Source organism: Thunnus maccoyii, chromosome 8 (genome assembly GCF_910596095.1).
Source record: "Thunnus maccoyii chromosome 8, fThuMac1.1, whole genome shotgun sequence".
Lineage (NCBI taxonomy): Eukaryota > Metazoa > Chordata > Actinopteri > Scombriformes > Scombridae > Thunnus > Thunnus maccoyii.
In genome coordinates this window covers 2,083,699-2,099,309 of record NC_056540.1, presented here as the reverse complement: position 1 = coordinate 2,099,309, position 15,611 = coordinate 2,083,699, and the positions used below count along the sequence as shown (strand labels likewise).

Sequence of the window (15,611 nt, the reverse complement as noted above, 5' to 3'; positions counted from 1 at the left end):
TATTATATGGCTGGACCGTGTATGAAATGCCAGAGGGCTTTTAATATGAAATGACAGATACAGGAAATAATGTCACTCGGCCCACTGATGAAGTTACGCCATCGGGCTTTTAATTGTAAATGACGGATACAGGAAGTGGCGACACTCAGACAAAAGCAAACATTGATCAGAATATTATTTTCTATGGGTCCAGAACAGCAGCAGTTACATTTTGGCATTGAAACCAAAACCTGAACTGAAAAAGGAAATTGAAACACTTGGATTTTAAAAAAATGACAATCTTATTATCTTATTTTATTTTTTTATTTTTTTTCACATTATGATGTGTTTTTCAATGTCAATGTGAGAGCAGCCGGTCATCTCGCAGCAGCAGCCAGAGTCCTGCGTCGTCATCCCAGGGAGAGCATGATCCGATGAACTGATCTGTGCAGCTCTGTGATGATTTACCGCTGGCTCCAATGTCTCTGCAGCATTTTGATATATGATATAATTCCTTTTGGTAGATAAATGTTGGTCTCACAGATGAAATCTAACAGTTGTAGCTGCCACATTAGTTTGTCTGAATGTAAAGTGAAGCTTCATGTTTTTACTGGACAGAACAACAGCTCTGGCTCTGGGGCTCTATATGTACTGATTATATGTATAATCTATATGTATTCATTTTAAGCTTTTTACGTGTAGATTAAATGCAGTACAAAAAACTATACATAAATCACATTAAGTACCACATTAAAGAGGAAGTTGGGTGTTTAAAGTAAAAAATGATAGTTTGTCATTATCCTTCTTCTTATATTTTGTTAATGAGTAAGAAATTGAAGATTCTCAGCAGCGTTACTGGAGACCTTTGCTAAGGTTTCACTAAGTTGAATAAAAGTTGAAATCTCCACCTGATGTGCCGGTCTGAGCTCAGTGTGTACACGTGTGCATCCAAATGAGAGAGTGCACGTGTTTGTCTCGCTGCAAGTGTGTGTGCGAGCGGGAACAAAGTCAATGTAAATAGGAGCGATGGCGATGATAAATTCTTGTCATAATCTGAGCTTACCTCGGGGTTGTCTTTCTTCTTCCTCCAGATAGGGAAACTCTGTGGAGTTCTTTATCACACAGCCAGAGATAACAGGGCTCCAGTACAAAGCAATGATCCCGCCTGTTTGCTGACAAGTGAAGCAGCTTCAATCCCCGTGGAGGAATCCCACCTTGTTCTGGGACAGAGAGCAGATGATAGAGACAATATAGAGAGTATAGAGAGCTCATTTACATGAATAGCTTGACAGATAGAGACGCTGAGGAGAGAGAACAGCAAATACACCCAAGTTTTAGTCAAAAAGGAGCAGGGATTCACAGCATCTACTGTACCCTCACCTGCTCCTCATGCCTGCACTCCATCTAACTCTACCATCTCTTCTGAGGGCTCTTCACAAATAACACTAATTGTCTAATAACGAAGTACAGTGTATGACGGTTCACATTAACATTTTCACCACATTTATGTTTGGCTTTTTCTTCTGCCTTTGATTTTCTCACAGCTTATCTCTCATTCACTAGCAGCACCAGACTGATTAAATGAGTGTTCTTTAAACTGCATTATCACACAATCATGAAGTATCTCTTGCAAAAACACATCAAAGAAAAGATATGTTCAATATACAGTCCTCAAAATATTGCAAACCCAAGAATTGTAATGCAAATTTCAGTCAGAAATTATTATTATTATTTTCCCCAAAAAGAGCGAGAAAACATTTTTCCTCAAGTTTTTGAGGCATAGCAGATGGTTTGTGATATGCACAAGACACAAGACAGATAGTTCCTGGTGTCTGGTTCACACAAGAAACTATCTAGTCAACCCTGTCCCCTAGAAATGACATTTTTATACTTCTAAATTACAACAGAAATCATGTTTTTTGTCAATACATTGAGAAAATGTTAATAACAATAAGTCCCCCAAATTAAATGACCAAATATGTTGTTCTGACCATGTGACTCCAGAATGACACATAAGAGCGTTTTTCCTATCAGCAGTAATCGTTAGGAAATAGCTAGCAAGCTAAATTCTGTTAGCTTGCTAGATAGCAATAGTTCAGTTCTTGCCAACTCCTGAAACATTAGCAAGGCTACATGTTACATGACATCATGTATGTCTGCTGACTAACTTTTTGGCTTATACCATTTATTATCATCAATCATCATTTATCATCATCCATCATTATCTGCTTTCTTTTCTCTTCCTCCTCTTTCTTTCTCTTTCTTTCTTCACTGTGATAATTCCTCCTTCTCTTGCATAGTCATAACTTGCGATGGTCACAGAGAATCCAATGAGCTGGGGCCCCTTTAGGGGGGTTTCCTAGAACTGGTTGTTGCTGCAATGGTACCACAGTCAAGGGAAATTCCCACATTTTGACACAGTCTCATATTACAACCTGTTGTGTTGTATTCCTTGGGAGGACAGTTTCGTTAATTAATATATCTGGCAAGTCACAGAAATGTAGATACTGTCCACCACCAAAATATCTGATCTTCCAGTATTAAACTTTCAACACTTGGTTAAGGTTAGGAAACAATCATGGTGTTGGTTCAATACAGAACAAGACATGTTTATTAAAATTTACCTGAAACCACGTCTTTCACTGATCTTAACCAAAGTTCTTTTGTTGCCTAAATGTAACCCCACACATGGGACTCAGGATGGAAACGTCAGTCTCTGAGGTCAATGTCCTGCATTTTGCACACCCATCGTCCAGCTTCTGTACGGTAAATGTAGCACTTCATTCACTTGAAAAAATGTTACCTGTGAACATAATCCAGGCAGTAATTTGGTTCGTCACTGCAATGCAAATGGGAAATCAATTAAGTAAAAAACAATCACCATTATTTGATCACTACAGAGTCCCTAAAGGGAACATGAGTTTTTTCCACAAGTTTCTGCTGTGTACCAGATAACATCCTGTGTTGACTCATGAGCTAGTTGCTTGTGCTCACCAGGCAGATTCTGGTGAAGACCAGAACCCAGAAGCAGTCTGGTGTACACAAAAAATGATCTTGTGCACAGCAGAAACCAGACACCGTCTGTGTGCATGATAAACTTGTAGGAAAAAAGTAGATTAATCATAATTAATCATTTAAATACAAAATGTCAAAAAAGGACAAAATAACAAAGTATTTCAAAAGACAACATTTTCCAGAGTGACATCTCATTTAGTATACCCAACAGACCAGAAACTCAAAATATTTCATTCAAAGTGGTATAACACAGAAAAGTTGCAAATCCTCACACTGGACCAGCTAAAACTATAAATGTTTGAGATTTTTACTGGATAAATTACTTACATTGTTAACACAGAATGCAAATTGCAATTTATTAATTTAGAAAACAATTAATTTACTTACTGTGGTATAAATAAATGTCTGTATATTATTAAACCTCTATTGTAAAGAGCCTGCACACAGCTCTTCATAGAAAACTTAAATTCTTTAAGTTCAATCATGCCAACAGCTGTTAACGTGGTTAAAGTTGAACATTTAAAGTAAAATATATGAATCTTAGGTTGTATAAACAGTATGTGAGTTGAAAAGCAAAAATATGCAAATGTACTAAATATATCTGTATAAAGATCATTTTCACTTGATTAGCTATGTTAATCTCTTTTGTTTCCAATTACAAATAATACTGACAGAAGAAAAATAAAAAATAAACTATTTTTTGTATAATTTGCATTATTCATGTTTTTTTTTTAGTATTGTTTCAAATTTGAGACCATCCAGCTTATCCAGTTGTTTTTTTTTTCCTTTGTGTCTACTCCTCATCTCTCCTGCAAGAATTCCACTTCTCCTTTGTCACCATCTTACTTATCTCCTTCTCCTCTACAACCTCTCCTCTTCACATCTCATCCTCCTCATTTCCTCTTCTGCCACCAGTCGCATCACGCTCCCTCTCTGCCACTCTTCACACATTACTGTTTCCCTTAATTACCTTAACAATCCTCTTTAACCATCCTAATTCTCATACAGTATTGCTCTCCTTCACTCTGTCTTTTCCTATATATATATATATATATATATATATAAGAAAACATCTTTATTTGCAATGGTGGGGGAAAAAAAGAAAATGGAAAAACACGGAAAGAAACTGTAGATTTGAATATGACTATGAACTTATCTAAGATGAAATATGTAAAATAAATTGTGTTCTCCAAGCCTATTTCACCTGGTAACATATTCCTCCTCACAACACTTTTGACTTCCTGTCCTGATTTGCAACCATTTACAAATTTGCTGACGCAGTGTCAATTCTGTGCAGTTCGCTTTCCACACCATTACCCCACCAGAGCAAACCGCTCCGAGCATCGACTGGAAGGGGTCAGCAGTCATCAAGCAAGAAACATCAAGGAGGACATTTACACCACCTAACGCCAGAGACCGTAGCTGTGTCCCAAATCTATACTACAAACTCATTCTAAGCAGGTTTTATTCTAAAATGAGTTGTGGATGACTGTGAAATACTTACCTTAGACCAAAACATTTTGCTATCTCTTTTTCTAAGCTGAAAGTGACATACTAGTCACAGTTTGATTGACATCTGATGGCAATCAACTGTTATCACTTGAGTAATTATCTTTATATTATAATTGTCACAGCTAGCGGCGGAGCAGCTGTATACTGCTTATATGTTCTAAATAAAGGAACTGAAAGAGTCACCAATTATCTCTCTCTATAGTTGTTTTTATCATTATTGGCGGATCTGTGTGATTTGTGTGATTCTGTATGAATATGTGTGTGTGTGTGTGTGTGTGTGTGTGAAAGAACAAAGAGATATGCATGTATATGGCCATATGGTATAAATTCAGGTATGTCGCACATACATCTCTGTGTGTATGTGTGGTATTGTATAGTGATTACACCTGCATGTATTTGTTTGTGTGTGTGTGTGTGTGTGTGTGTGTGTGTGTGTGTGTGTGTAGCACTGGTCGGGCCATCTGTGCACTCACCACTTCAAAGCAGACAAATGAATTATTGAGTCGAGTTTGAAGACGTTTGCCGTCGAGCGTTTTGTTCTGCCGTGGAACTCCCAGCCTTTCAGGAAGTGGAGGATGTGTTCTTCTCTTTAGATCAAGGTTGTCGCCTCCTCTGCTTCCTCTACATAGGCATACACACACACACACACACACACATACAGACACACAGAGTAAGTCCTTTGCCTCCTGTCTTAAACTCTACTTTTGTTAACTTATTTAAAAATTCACTTCTGCCTGTTTCAAGTCAGGCCCCCCCCTCACACCCGCTCCTCTCATCCTCGTTGTAGAATCCCTCGGCAGGTTTTCATGTCTAAGGTCGCTGAGCTGAAGTACAAAAGATTCAATGTGAAACCGTTTAAAAAGCGGGAAATAAAAGAAGAAGAAGAACACCTCTGCACCCTCACTCACTTGTGAGGACCAAACAGGAATTAGGGTTTTATTTCATGTGTGCACGGTGAGGAGAGTGAGGAGGTACCAGCTTCAAATAGACTCAAAGAATGATTTGATTCCACTGTTTCACTTTCTGAACTTCAGCTCCTCTTGTTGATTGTATCGTGTGTTGCTGTATTCTGATGAGAACACAAGCTACACTAATCCTTTAAAAACAAAAAAAAACAAACTTCACATTTATGTAGTAGGGCTATAACACAAAGCTACTGTCTGCATCTCTTTATTTCACAGTAATATCTGTTTCTGTATACCCAGAGCAAAATAAAGTTGATCTGAAGTGTATGTAAGATAAAATATATACACAGTATATGATAGATAAATTTAAAAGTCTATGACAAAGAATGAGACAGCTATAAATAGAAAGAAAGAAAGAAAGAAAGAAAGAAAGAAAGAAAGAAAGAATGCAACAGGAGCAGGTCAAGGTCTCCAGCGGATATATCGCAAGGACTTCTCGTCTAGCGCCACCATCACGTCAAACCTTATGGATCTGAACATGTACTGAATGGATTGTCACAGAATTGTGTACAGATATTCATGATTTCCTGATAATATGCCCTAATAACTTTAATGATCCTCTGACTTGTCCTTTAGCACCACCATCAGGTCAAAATTTCAGTTTGCCAGATATTTTAATTTATGACCAAACTAATGACATTCCCATTAGCCTCTGCTTTATGCTTATTGGAAAATGTTAGCATGCTAACAGGCTAAATGACAACAAAAGAAAAGACACAAAGATTATACCTGCTTAGCATCAGAATATTAGCGCTTTCTTTGTGGAGCATGTTTAGCTCAAAGCTAGTGTAGCCAGGTCTGAACAGTCATTATAAAAATAAAGTTATCAGACAGATACGACAAAATTAGAATAACTACTCCCTCAGTTATAACGGTCCATTGGCGCTCCCTAGTGGCGTCATTAAGAGAGGGACGCGAGAACGCAGTTGACAAGTTTTTCTCTCTCTTTTTGCTGAGAGAGACAGACACAAACAGGATAGTAGCGCCTAGCAGGTAGCTCTTAGGTAGCTCTGCAGGTAGTGCAGAAAGTTGGAGAGAATAGTCTAACCACTCTGATTCAAGTAGAAACATAACAAGGATCAATGAGGAGCGATTCTTGGAAGCTAAAAGAGAAGTTATACAACAACCACGGACATGCTGACTCATCCAAACAGCATGTGTATTGAACATTCCAGCTGTTTTTTTTTTTTTTTTCTTGAGACTATACTACAGACAGAACTGTGCTGCTCGAGGTCATCATCATCCCACTGCCTCCTGGTTTCCATCTCCATCATCACTATCTTCTCATTGCTCATTGGATCTTCACCACCATTATCCTCTTAGAACCCAGACACTTAGACATACCTGCGACCTTGGCTACACACATGGCTGTAAACTCTCAGTCTTGTTTTCACCAAGAAACAAGAAACGTGGATGTAAGCAATCCAACATTCACAAAAAAAAAATGGTTTTGCAAATGTTTTATAATTGATTTTAATGAATGTAATTTATATACAGCTTTAAATGTTAATAAGGGGTGGAGGGGTTAGGATGAAGTGTTGCTATCATCTGTATCATTACCACTGTGCAGTCTCCTAGCAGTAGTAGCTGTGAACAGGTGCTCAGCTGTTACTACAGCGGAGTGGTGGTGTGGTGGTGTGGTGGTGTGTGTGCAGTGATTCAGGTAGTACAATACATTAACACAGTGTACTGTAGCAGCACAGATGTTTAATGAGCACTAATGGCTATTTTAATGCCCCACCATTTCCTCTTCCCTTAGTGATAATAGTTTGGGGTGAACCATCAAAGACAATACATCCACACATGTTAAGATGCACCCACACAAGCAAGCTGTGACCGTAACTCTGACACACACACACACACACTCGCGCACACAGGCTTAAGCCCATTAAAGAGGCTGACAGACTGAGTTACGAGGGCTTCACTCACTCATCTGATGTGACAGTGTTGCTTGGTTATGAGCGCTTAGGGAGAATTTACTGGCCTTCCTCCCATTCCATCATACAGTCACAGCAGCAGGGCCAACATCAGAATTCAAAGAAGCACTCCTACAATTTATGTGTGTGTGTGTGTATCTCTGTGTGTGCGTGTGTGTTTATGGGAGTGGATGTTGCAGTGGTGGAGAGGATTACATATTTCATTAAATAGATTCTATAAAAGCCTGTTAGAAGAAGTTCATGAATTTAATGTAGCAGCGGTCATTGTGGCGGTGCAGGTGGCAGCCAATCAAATCATAGTTCTATCTAATCAATTAGTTAATGTGTTTATTTATTTATTTGGTTTATTTTTTTTTTCCTGTTTTTGTATGATGAATAAAACATGCAGAAATTGTTTGACCATCTTTTTTTTGGATCCCAAAATTTATAGTAATAATAAACTGACTGAAATGATTAATAAACCTATTTTTAAAATAACCCATAATTATTAAAGTCTGTGCTCTGATAACCAGTTTGTGTGAAAAGATCAATAAACAGAAAGGGGAACAAGAAGACCTCCAATATTGTTATTTATAAGCACTTTATAAGCACAGATAAAAAACAAAACAAAACGGAATACTATAACACGTCTTCTCCTGTACGCTGAACATATCAGCATAACCATCAGCTCAGCAGTCAGAAAAAAAAGCGAGCTTCAGAGCAGCGATGAAAAGATTTGAGACGGTAAACTGAGCTCAAAGAAACGCCGAAACATCTCAGATCTCAACACAGAGACGACTAAATCTGAGCCGACTACTCGTCTAACGGCTTCACAGACAGGTTTTGACTACTTGTGGAAGTTGGATATCCATCACTGACGGTGCACATATACTGTGGTGTTATACCTTCCCAAATTCATATTTCTGTTATGTGCCTTTCTCTGGTAAACATGAAAACAAGATAAGAGCCATCCTGTCAGAAGAGTCAGACCTGTTCTCTCCAACTCAACAGCTCATGTATTTTATTAAATACCTGTTGTACATCTTAAATATCAGCTCATTTTAATTGAAGCACAGGAAAGAAATAACATACTGACATATTTAATTGTATTCATTGTTCATTTTAAATTAAATTACTTATCTACAGATCTGCTTGGAACCTGTTGGTTTTTATTCTGAATGTTTGAGAATATCATGTCATGATATACTGGGGGTTTGGTGGATTGGAGTGCCATGACAAAAACTTTACTTTGAAGGGGCTGTGGTGTGAAAAAGCTTTGGAACAAGTGGTCTAGACCAAAAAACCTCAGAGCATCTGCTTATGTTGAGGTTATTGATCCAAACATACAGTTTATTCATTTGTGCTGATTGCTTAACTTTGTTTATCAATCTGATGGCACAGATTATCACCAATACTTTTTTTTTTTTTCTGCCATATTACCCTTGGCGGGTTGCATAAAGGAGGTAAGAATAATGTGCAGTAGAAAATGGAGGAAATGGATTAATCAGTAATATAATCACATTTTACTACTTATATGGTGACTGAATATGCTGTATGTGATGGAAGATAATGCATGTATATAACGTACATATGTAATTTAAGAAAAAAGTTTTAAAATGGTGCATAAGTGACTCATATTCAGTATACCTGTCGAGGAATGAAAGCTGTATTCCTTGACTGTCATGGAGGTGGCTGAGTGGAGCAGGTGGACCCAAATGCAGAGACGGCAGGCAGGTTGGATACGATGCTGAATATTTAATGAATGAACTCAAAAGTCGCAGGAGACACTGGGACCAGGAACAAAGACCATAAACACAGGAAAAAAAACTCAGGAAAACACTCGGAACATACACAGCACGAAAGCAGACGACTCGACAAAGACCAAACTGAAAACTGGACTACACAGGGTGTGATTGCAAACTAGACACAGGTGAAACACATGACGTAATCAAACACAGGAAGTAAAGGTGACAAGACACAAGGAGAAAATATTTCAAAATAAAACAGGAAGTAAAGTAAACGTACAACAGGTGACACAACACACGGGCAGGGCTGGGCTAACCAGGGTGATGCAGGGCAGGTGAGAGGAGGTCCACATATACACAGGAGGAAAACACACAAGGGAAACAGAGAAAAAACCAAAACCAGGCAACATAAATGCAACACTGAAAACTCAAGGGAACAAAATACACAAAGAGTCCAAAAATAACAGAAAAAGTCCAGGCAGGACGTGACATTGACAGCAAAGCATGATCGGAAATTCTGGGGAAGTTAAGGAGAGCCAGGACATACTGATGATACGTGACTCTGCACTTTGTTCAGAAATTATTTTCCATCCTAGTTTTTTCGTATCTATTATATTTTTGACTTTGTACCAATGTTTTCTCAGACTAGAGATCTTTGAAATAAAATACTGGAGTCCTTTAAAATTACAGCTTTCCAATATCCGAAATCACAGTACAATTACAAATAGCATATTGTGTATTTTTATTTGAGTTGCTACCAAAAAGCTGCTGATACAGTGAGAAAAAGAGCCTATTCTTTTTATTAGTGCAGGTTTATGTTCCATAATGTGCATCCAACTGGGACAATCTTTCTAGCAATTCAGTCAAGGTCAGATGAAAGATGGGAGTAATGTGATACTTTATTGATCTTCATTGGAAAACTGTCTATTTTTTCTAACCACACACACACACCTCTGAAGACATGGTCAGAGGTCACAGGCAGCTACAGTAACACAGGTGATGGACAGTCTCTGGACAAGTGAGGGGCTTAAAGCTGTGAGCTATAGAGGAAATATAACAATAGAAAAGGAAACTTAGATACCTGACAAAAAAAAACCAAAAAACAAAAATCCAGTCATCCAGATCTGGTCCAGGCCTGGAAATGCTAAAACTAAATATGGCAGAAACAAACGAAAATAAAACATACAATGAAAAAACAGAAAAACATATAATGAAACCTGACGAATTCAGTGAAAAAAAAATCTCTTTCAATTGACCGTTTTCTCTTTATATTCTTTCCAGCTGAAGTTATCCAATATGTTCCTCCTCTTGAAGGAGAATATGTGCCACAGGGCTACCTAAATGTACAAGCATAATCTCTTTGCTCAAAGTTAACTGCTGTGTGAAGGATCCTTGAGAACATGTTCTCAGCATTGACACTTGGATAAGCCAAAAGCAAGAAGACTCAAATAAAATACGTCAATGATAATCCAGTGGAGGCTACAAAAATGAATCTAACAGACCCAAATAAGCTCTGTGGCTCTCTGTGTTATTGATGATGTGGTTCAGAGATCTTTATTTCTGAGACAGACTGTCAGGGCAAGTCCTATGACTTTAGTAGGGCTGAGAGTACTACGATTTTTAGCCCTTTTCACAATCTTTACCAACGGTCCACTTACTAGTTTTTTTTGTTGTTTGTTTTGTTTTGTTATTGTTTTTTTCCCAGAGCTTTATTCTCAATCTCATCTCAAGGTCTTCATCAGATCTGGTCAAACAGATCTACACATGAGGGCTGAAAGCTAATATACTAATGTGGTATTTTAATTTCCCAGATTTGTATTTGAGGCTTCTTGTTAGATGTCCATTCATTGTTACTGACGTCAGTGTAGAGAATGGTTCATTTGCTTGTAAAAGTTTAAGATTTTCATGAAGTCAAACCCTGGTTTTGATACAATTTATGGTGGCCATTTCTTCTGCAACAGCCATTCAAATATATTTGCACTCTGCAATTACCTTCCTAGTGGAGTGCTTTGTTAGAGTATGCCATTCCTGCCAACTCACACATGAGGTATTAACAGGAAACAATGCAGCATTTAATTAGAGTTATATTTTTACTTCATGACTATCAGCCTAAGTGTTAACCTCAAGTCAGAACCAAACAGAGTGAAACTGCTTTTAGCTGCTATGCTGCACACAGATGGAACCAACATTCTGATGATCTTATATCTTATATATACCAAGACCCTTTAGGGAGGTGGTCTTGGTCTGGTCCCAAATGAACCCTGGAGCAGTTTGTGGTGGGAATGTTGATCAGACCTCTATCCTATCCAACCACTAGGAGTACTCTGCAAATTCGAGCAAAATGGCTCCTGTAGCAAGCATCCCAGCATGTGCTTTGCATGCTAGCAGCTAGCTGGACAATGAATCAAGTTCAGACCTGGACCAGTGCAACAAAGGATGCTGTATATGGCCAGATGACCATTTTCAGGACCTTCTTCCTGTGTTTATGTATTTACTCCCGCCCCAGACACATCTGACCAATCAGCGGAATCAATGCTCTCATGTAGCTTTAAGTGATGCATTTTGGTTTGCTTGATTTTACTCTGTGTGAAAAGAAACCGAACCAAGTTTACCAACTCATCCACTGATTTGGACTACAGCAAATGAATTATAGGTTTGAAAATGTCCCTAAGTTAAAAACTACTGTTCTTCTGTGCCTTTCACTGATCGGTTTCTCTGCTGCACGTTTATTTCCTTTGTTGTATTTGTGGCAACTTACAAATTACTACTGCTCTATAACTGTATCTCTAGTCTATTACTTATCCTGTGCTTATGTCTCTTTTTAAACATTTTAATGCATTATATAAAGCACTTTGAATTGTCCTCATGTATGAAATATGCTATACAAATAAACCGAACTGAAACTGTTCATCAAAAAGAAAGTGATCATTTTAGTCATTGTTTGTCAGTGGATCAGTGGATTTTGTCAGTTTAAATATGAGAGCGAGTAATGGAAGAGTCAGGAGCAGACAATGAGCTGTTAGATGAAGAGCTGCAAGCGACAGGCTGCACACCTCCAACTCCTCTCACTGTGACCTGCTGTTGTGTGGAAAAGTACTCGCACCATGTGCAGCATGAAATCAAGTCACGGTTTCAAACTTTTTTGACAAGACTTATGTTTTTTTATGACAAAGGAGCTGCTCATGAAGCGTTTGCTGCCCCCAGCACTCTGGGGGAATTAAGCTATGTTCAGACAGAACGAGAAGTTAATATTCACCTCGCGTTACTTGCGCAAGTTTGACGGCTGGATCATTTGTATTTATTTGCCCCAAACAGTCAAACTACAAACTGTACATCAGCTGCAACCTAGCTAGCAATGGACACACTGATGGTGTCTGTGTGTTTGTGTTCAGTTCAACCTCTGACAGAACTCACCATGAACTCTGCTTCTTTCTATTATTTCCCTCCAGTTTCGCATCTACTCGCGTCTTTTCATTGACTTTTTATGTAGTTGTGCCACACAAAAAATTAGCTTTCTGTTCTGTCTGAACACACCAATCTGCACTTGCTGTTACCATGGCAATGATGGGTGTCACCAAATCAACTAGGACTGAAATCTTTAGGAATGTAACTTTAATGGCGGCTGTGCTTACCAGGATACCATGAGAGCGCTGAGGACAAAATAAGCAACCCCCGCAGTAGCAAGTGAACACAGAGAGCATGCTCACATTAAAACTCTGCATAAACACCCTGTTTGTGTCAACACTATTTCACATTTTGTGAGGTTAATGTCATTGGCATGCATTCACCCTCCTATGCCCCAAACAATACACTCCTCAAGGACAACACAGACACAAACACGCGCAAAGCACATTTTTCAAGGAGAATCCACAGAGGAGAGCCACTCAAAGCTTTTTTTTTTTTTGCTATTTAAACAAACCTTCCCTGACATTTCCACATCCATCGCCACTGTAAACACTTCAAACAGCCTTGGGAGCGTATACAAGAAGAAATGACAAAATTCCCGTTTTTCATTGCTTCTGTGTGTGTGTGTGTGTGTGTGTGTGTGTGTTTGTCACAGTGGCTCCTGCTGACCCTTCTTACTGTCTGCATTCAGTATTCACTCTGATTCATTTGTGTCATATCAAAATGGATTAAAAAAAAAATCTTTCAATAGGAGTGTCTTTGGCTGCAGATTGAAAATGTCATAAGAAAATGAAGATGTGTAACTTGAAAAAAAAGCCTTCAAAAGCCTAAATTTTCGGAAGATAAACAACAGTTTGAATATAAATCTGTAATGAAACACTAAAGACGTGTTCTTTCGAGAAAAACCAGAGTTCACTGTCAGACGCCCAAGCAGCCTTTGTCACTCTCTGTGTGACTTCAGTCCCCCGAGGGAAGCTGTAAAGAAAGCTTGTTGTTTTGCAGGAAGCACACACACACACACACACACACACACACACACATTTACCGAAAAGGTTAGCTGTGACACGTTGCTTGGCATTTTCAAGGCAGTAAACCCCCATCAAGCGAACACAGTCATGTGTGACCAACATGGCTGCTCGGCTGCTGCCCTACACGCTGCTGCGGAGCGCCAACAGCTGAAGGCTTCCTGAGGTGTCGCGGCTGAAACTCCAGCCAGGAGAAAAAGAGGAGGAAAAAAAAGAGTGAGAGTAAGCCATGCGACAGGAGGAGTGAACACAAAGTATTTGAAGTCCTCTGATGAAAGCTGGGCTTGGCGACTTCACTTGCCGTCAGCTCCAAACGACAGCGAGAGATAACTGTTTGAAAATTTTGAGCTTCAATACTCTGAAATCTGGCTAGGCGACATCAGGGAACTGCAGATTGCATGTGCATGAGAACCAAACCAGACACTCTGTCATCTTATAAGAGAAGCCAAAGGCTAGAGAGAGGCAAAAGATCTGACACTAGTGAAGCCACCTTCTTGTCAACACAACACTTGCTCACTGCTGATTACGACCGCTTTTAATCCAGGCTTAAAAGAACATTCCTTTTTAATGCAACTTTGGTCTTACTTTCGTAGTTTTGGTCATAAATTTCTACCCAACAAGTTAATTGCTGTGATCTGGGAACATGACAGCATCGCTTCAATCAGACAGGTTGTAAACAACCCAGTAATTTATGCAGATTATCTAATCCACTTTATTGGTGAAACTGAATGAGCTCACCCAAAATGTACTAGTTATGAATCTTCATCAAACAAGAAAACTGTGCACACATAACAAATATGTACAGGAAGGTTAGGTTTAAACCTGGTATGAATATGGGGTCTGTATCTGGATACATTATCTGAATAATGACATCTGATCCATCAGTTTGAATTTCCTTTACCAAATGTGGTATGGATGATCCAATTCCGATCCTCCATCCCAGTCCAAATGTGTTCTGCGTGATGCCACATTCAGAGATCATAAATGAACACGGTGAGTAGCTACATTGTTACACAGTGAGTCTTGGTGAGTTATGTGAGAGGATAGTTGTAATAAACTGAAATTATCCTTAAACTTCTCCTCACTTCTCAGTAGTATTTGGAGGATTATTTTCCAGTAACACAGAACATGTAATCACTGAGATGATGAGTGTACAGTAAAATATTACTAATATTTTGAAAAAGACAAATGATTTTGGTTAAGAAGAGTCGACAGTGACACTAGCAGCCCTGTGGGGCTAGCGGTTAGCATGCTAACAGCTCATGATGACAATGCTATATTGATGTTTAGCATGTTCACCATCTTAGTTTAGTGTGTTAGCAGGCTAACATTTGCTAATTAGCCCTAAACACAAAGTAGTTTTGTAGATATTTGCTCATAAACCAAAGTATTGGACAAATTAATTTCAAATCTGATGAAAAGTCAGGGGATCACCAAAGTTATTACAATTCATCCTCAAGGAACCATGAATGTCTGTACTATATTTTGTGTCAATCCATCCAGTGTTTGTTGAGATATCACTCTGGATAAGAGGAAATCATGACCAGCTGGTGATGCTAGATGAAAAGTCAGGAGATCACCAACAACATTAGGATTCATTCTCTCTGGATCATGAAAGTCCAAAAGTTTATGACAGTCTATCCAATAGTTGAAATATTTCAGTTAGGGCTAACATTGCCATCCCTATAGCCATGCCACTAGCTTGGCTAAAAGCAGCTTTAGAAGATGTTGGTAAGGCTACTTTTAGAGCCAGACTTCACTTTGCTAAGCTTTGACATCACTGACGTGACTCAGTGGCAGCATTAGTTAACATTAGAGATAAATTGCAAACAGAGTGGTGATAAATTATATAGAGATTTATCAAATGCAGACTGTTTTTATTAAAAAGCTGCTTCTTCCTTTATCAAATTAAATCAGTTTTAATCAAATCTTTCATATCTTTATCAAGACAAGTTACAATTTAAGAGCAAATTTATCAGTTCAGCTCTGCTTAAATTAATTTCATCATTCCATTTTTTTCAGTTCCACTCATCATATTAGTCTCTCCTG

The 15,611-nt window shown here is 38.5% G+C and overlaps 1 long non-coding RNA gene across 1 annotated transcript; it reads right to left on the bottom strand.

The window, feature by feature from the left end:
- Positions 1-281: 281 nt before the first annotated feature.
- Positions 282-9,307, bottom strand: LOC121902051. Its single transcript, XR_006097448.1, has 5 exons — positions 9,035-9,307; positions 4,980-5,127; positions 2,604-2,782; positions 1,043-1,199; positions 282-464 (listed from the first exon to the last, which is right to left on the bottom strand). It is a non-coding gene; the product is annotated as an uncharacterized LOC121902051 (long non-coding RNA).
- Between the last annotated feature and the right edge of the window lie 6,304 nt (positions 9,308-15,611).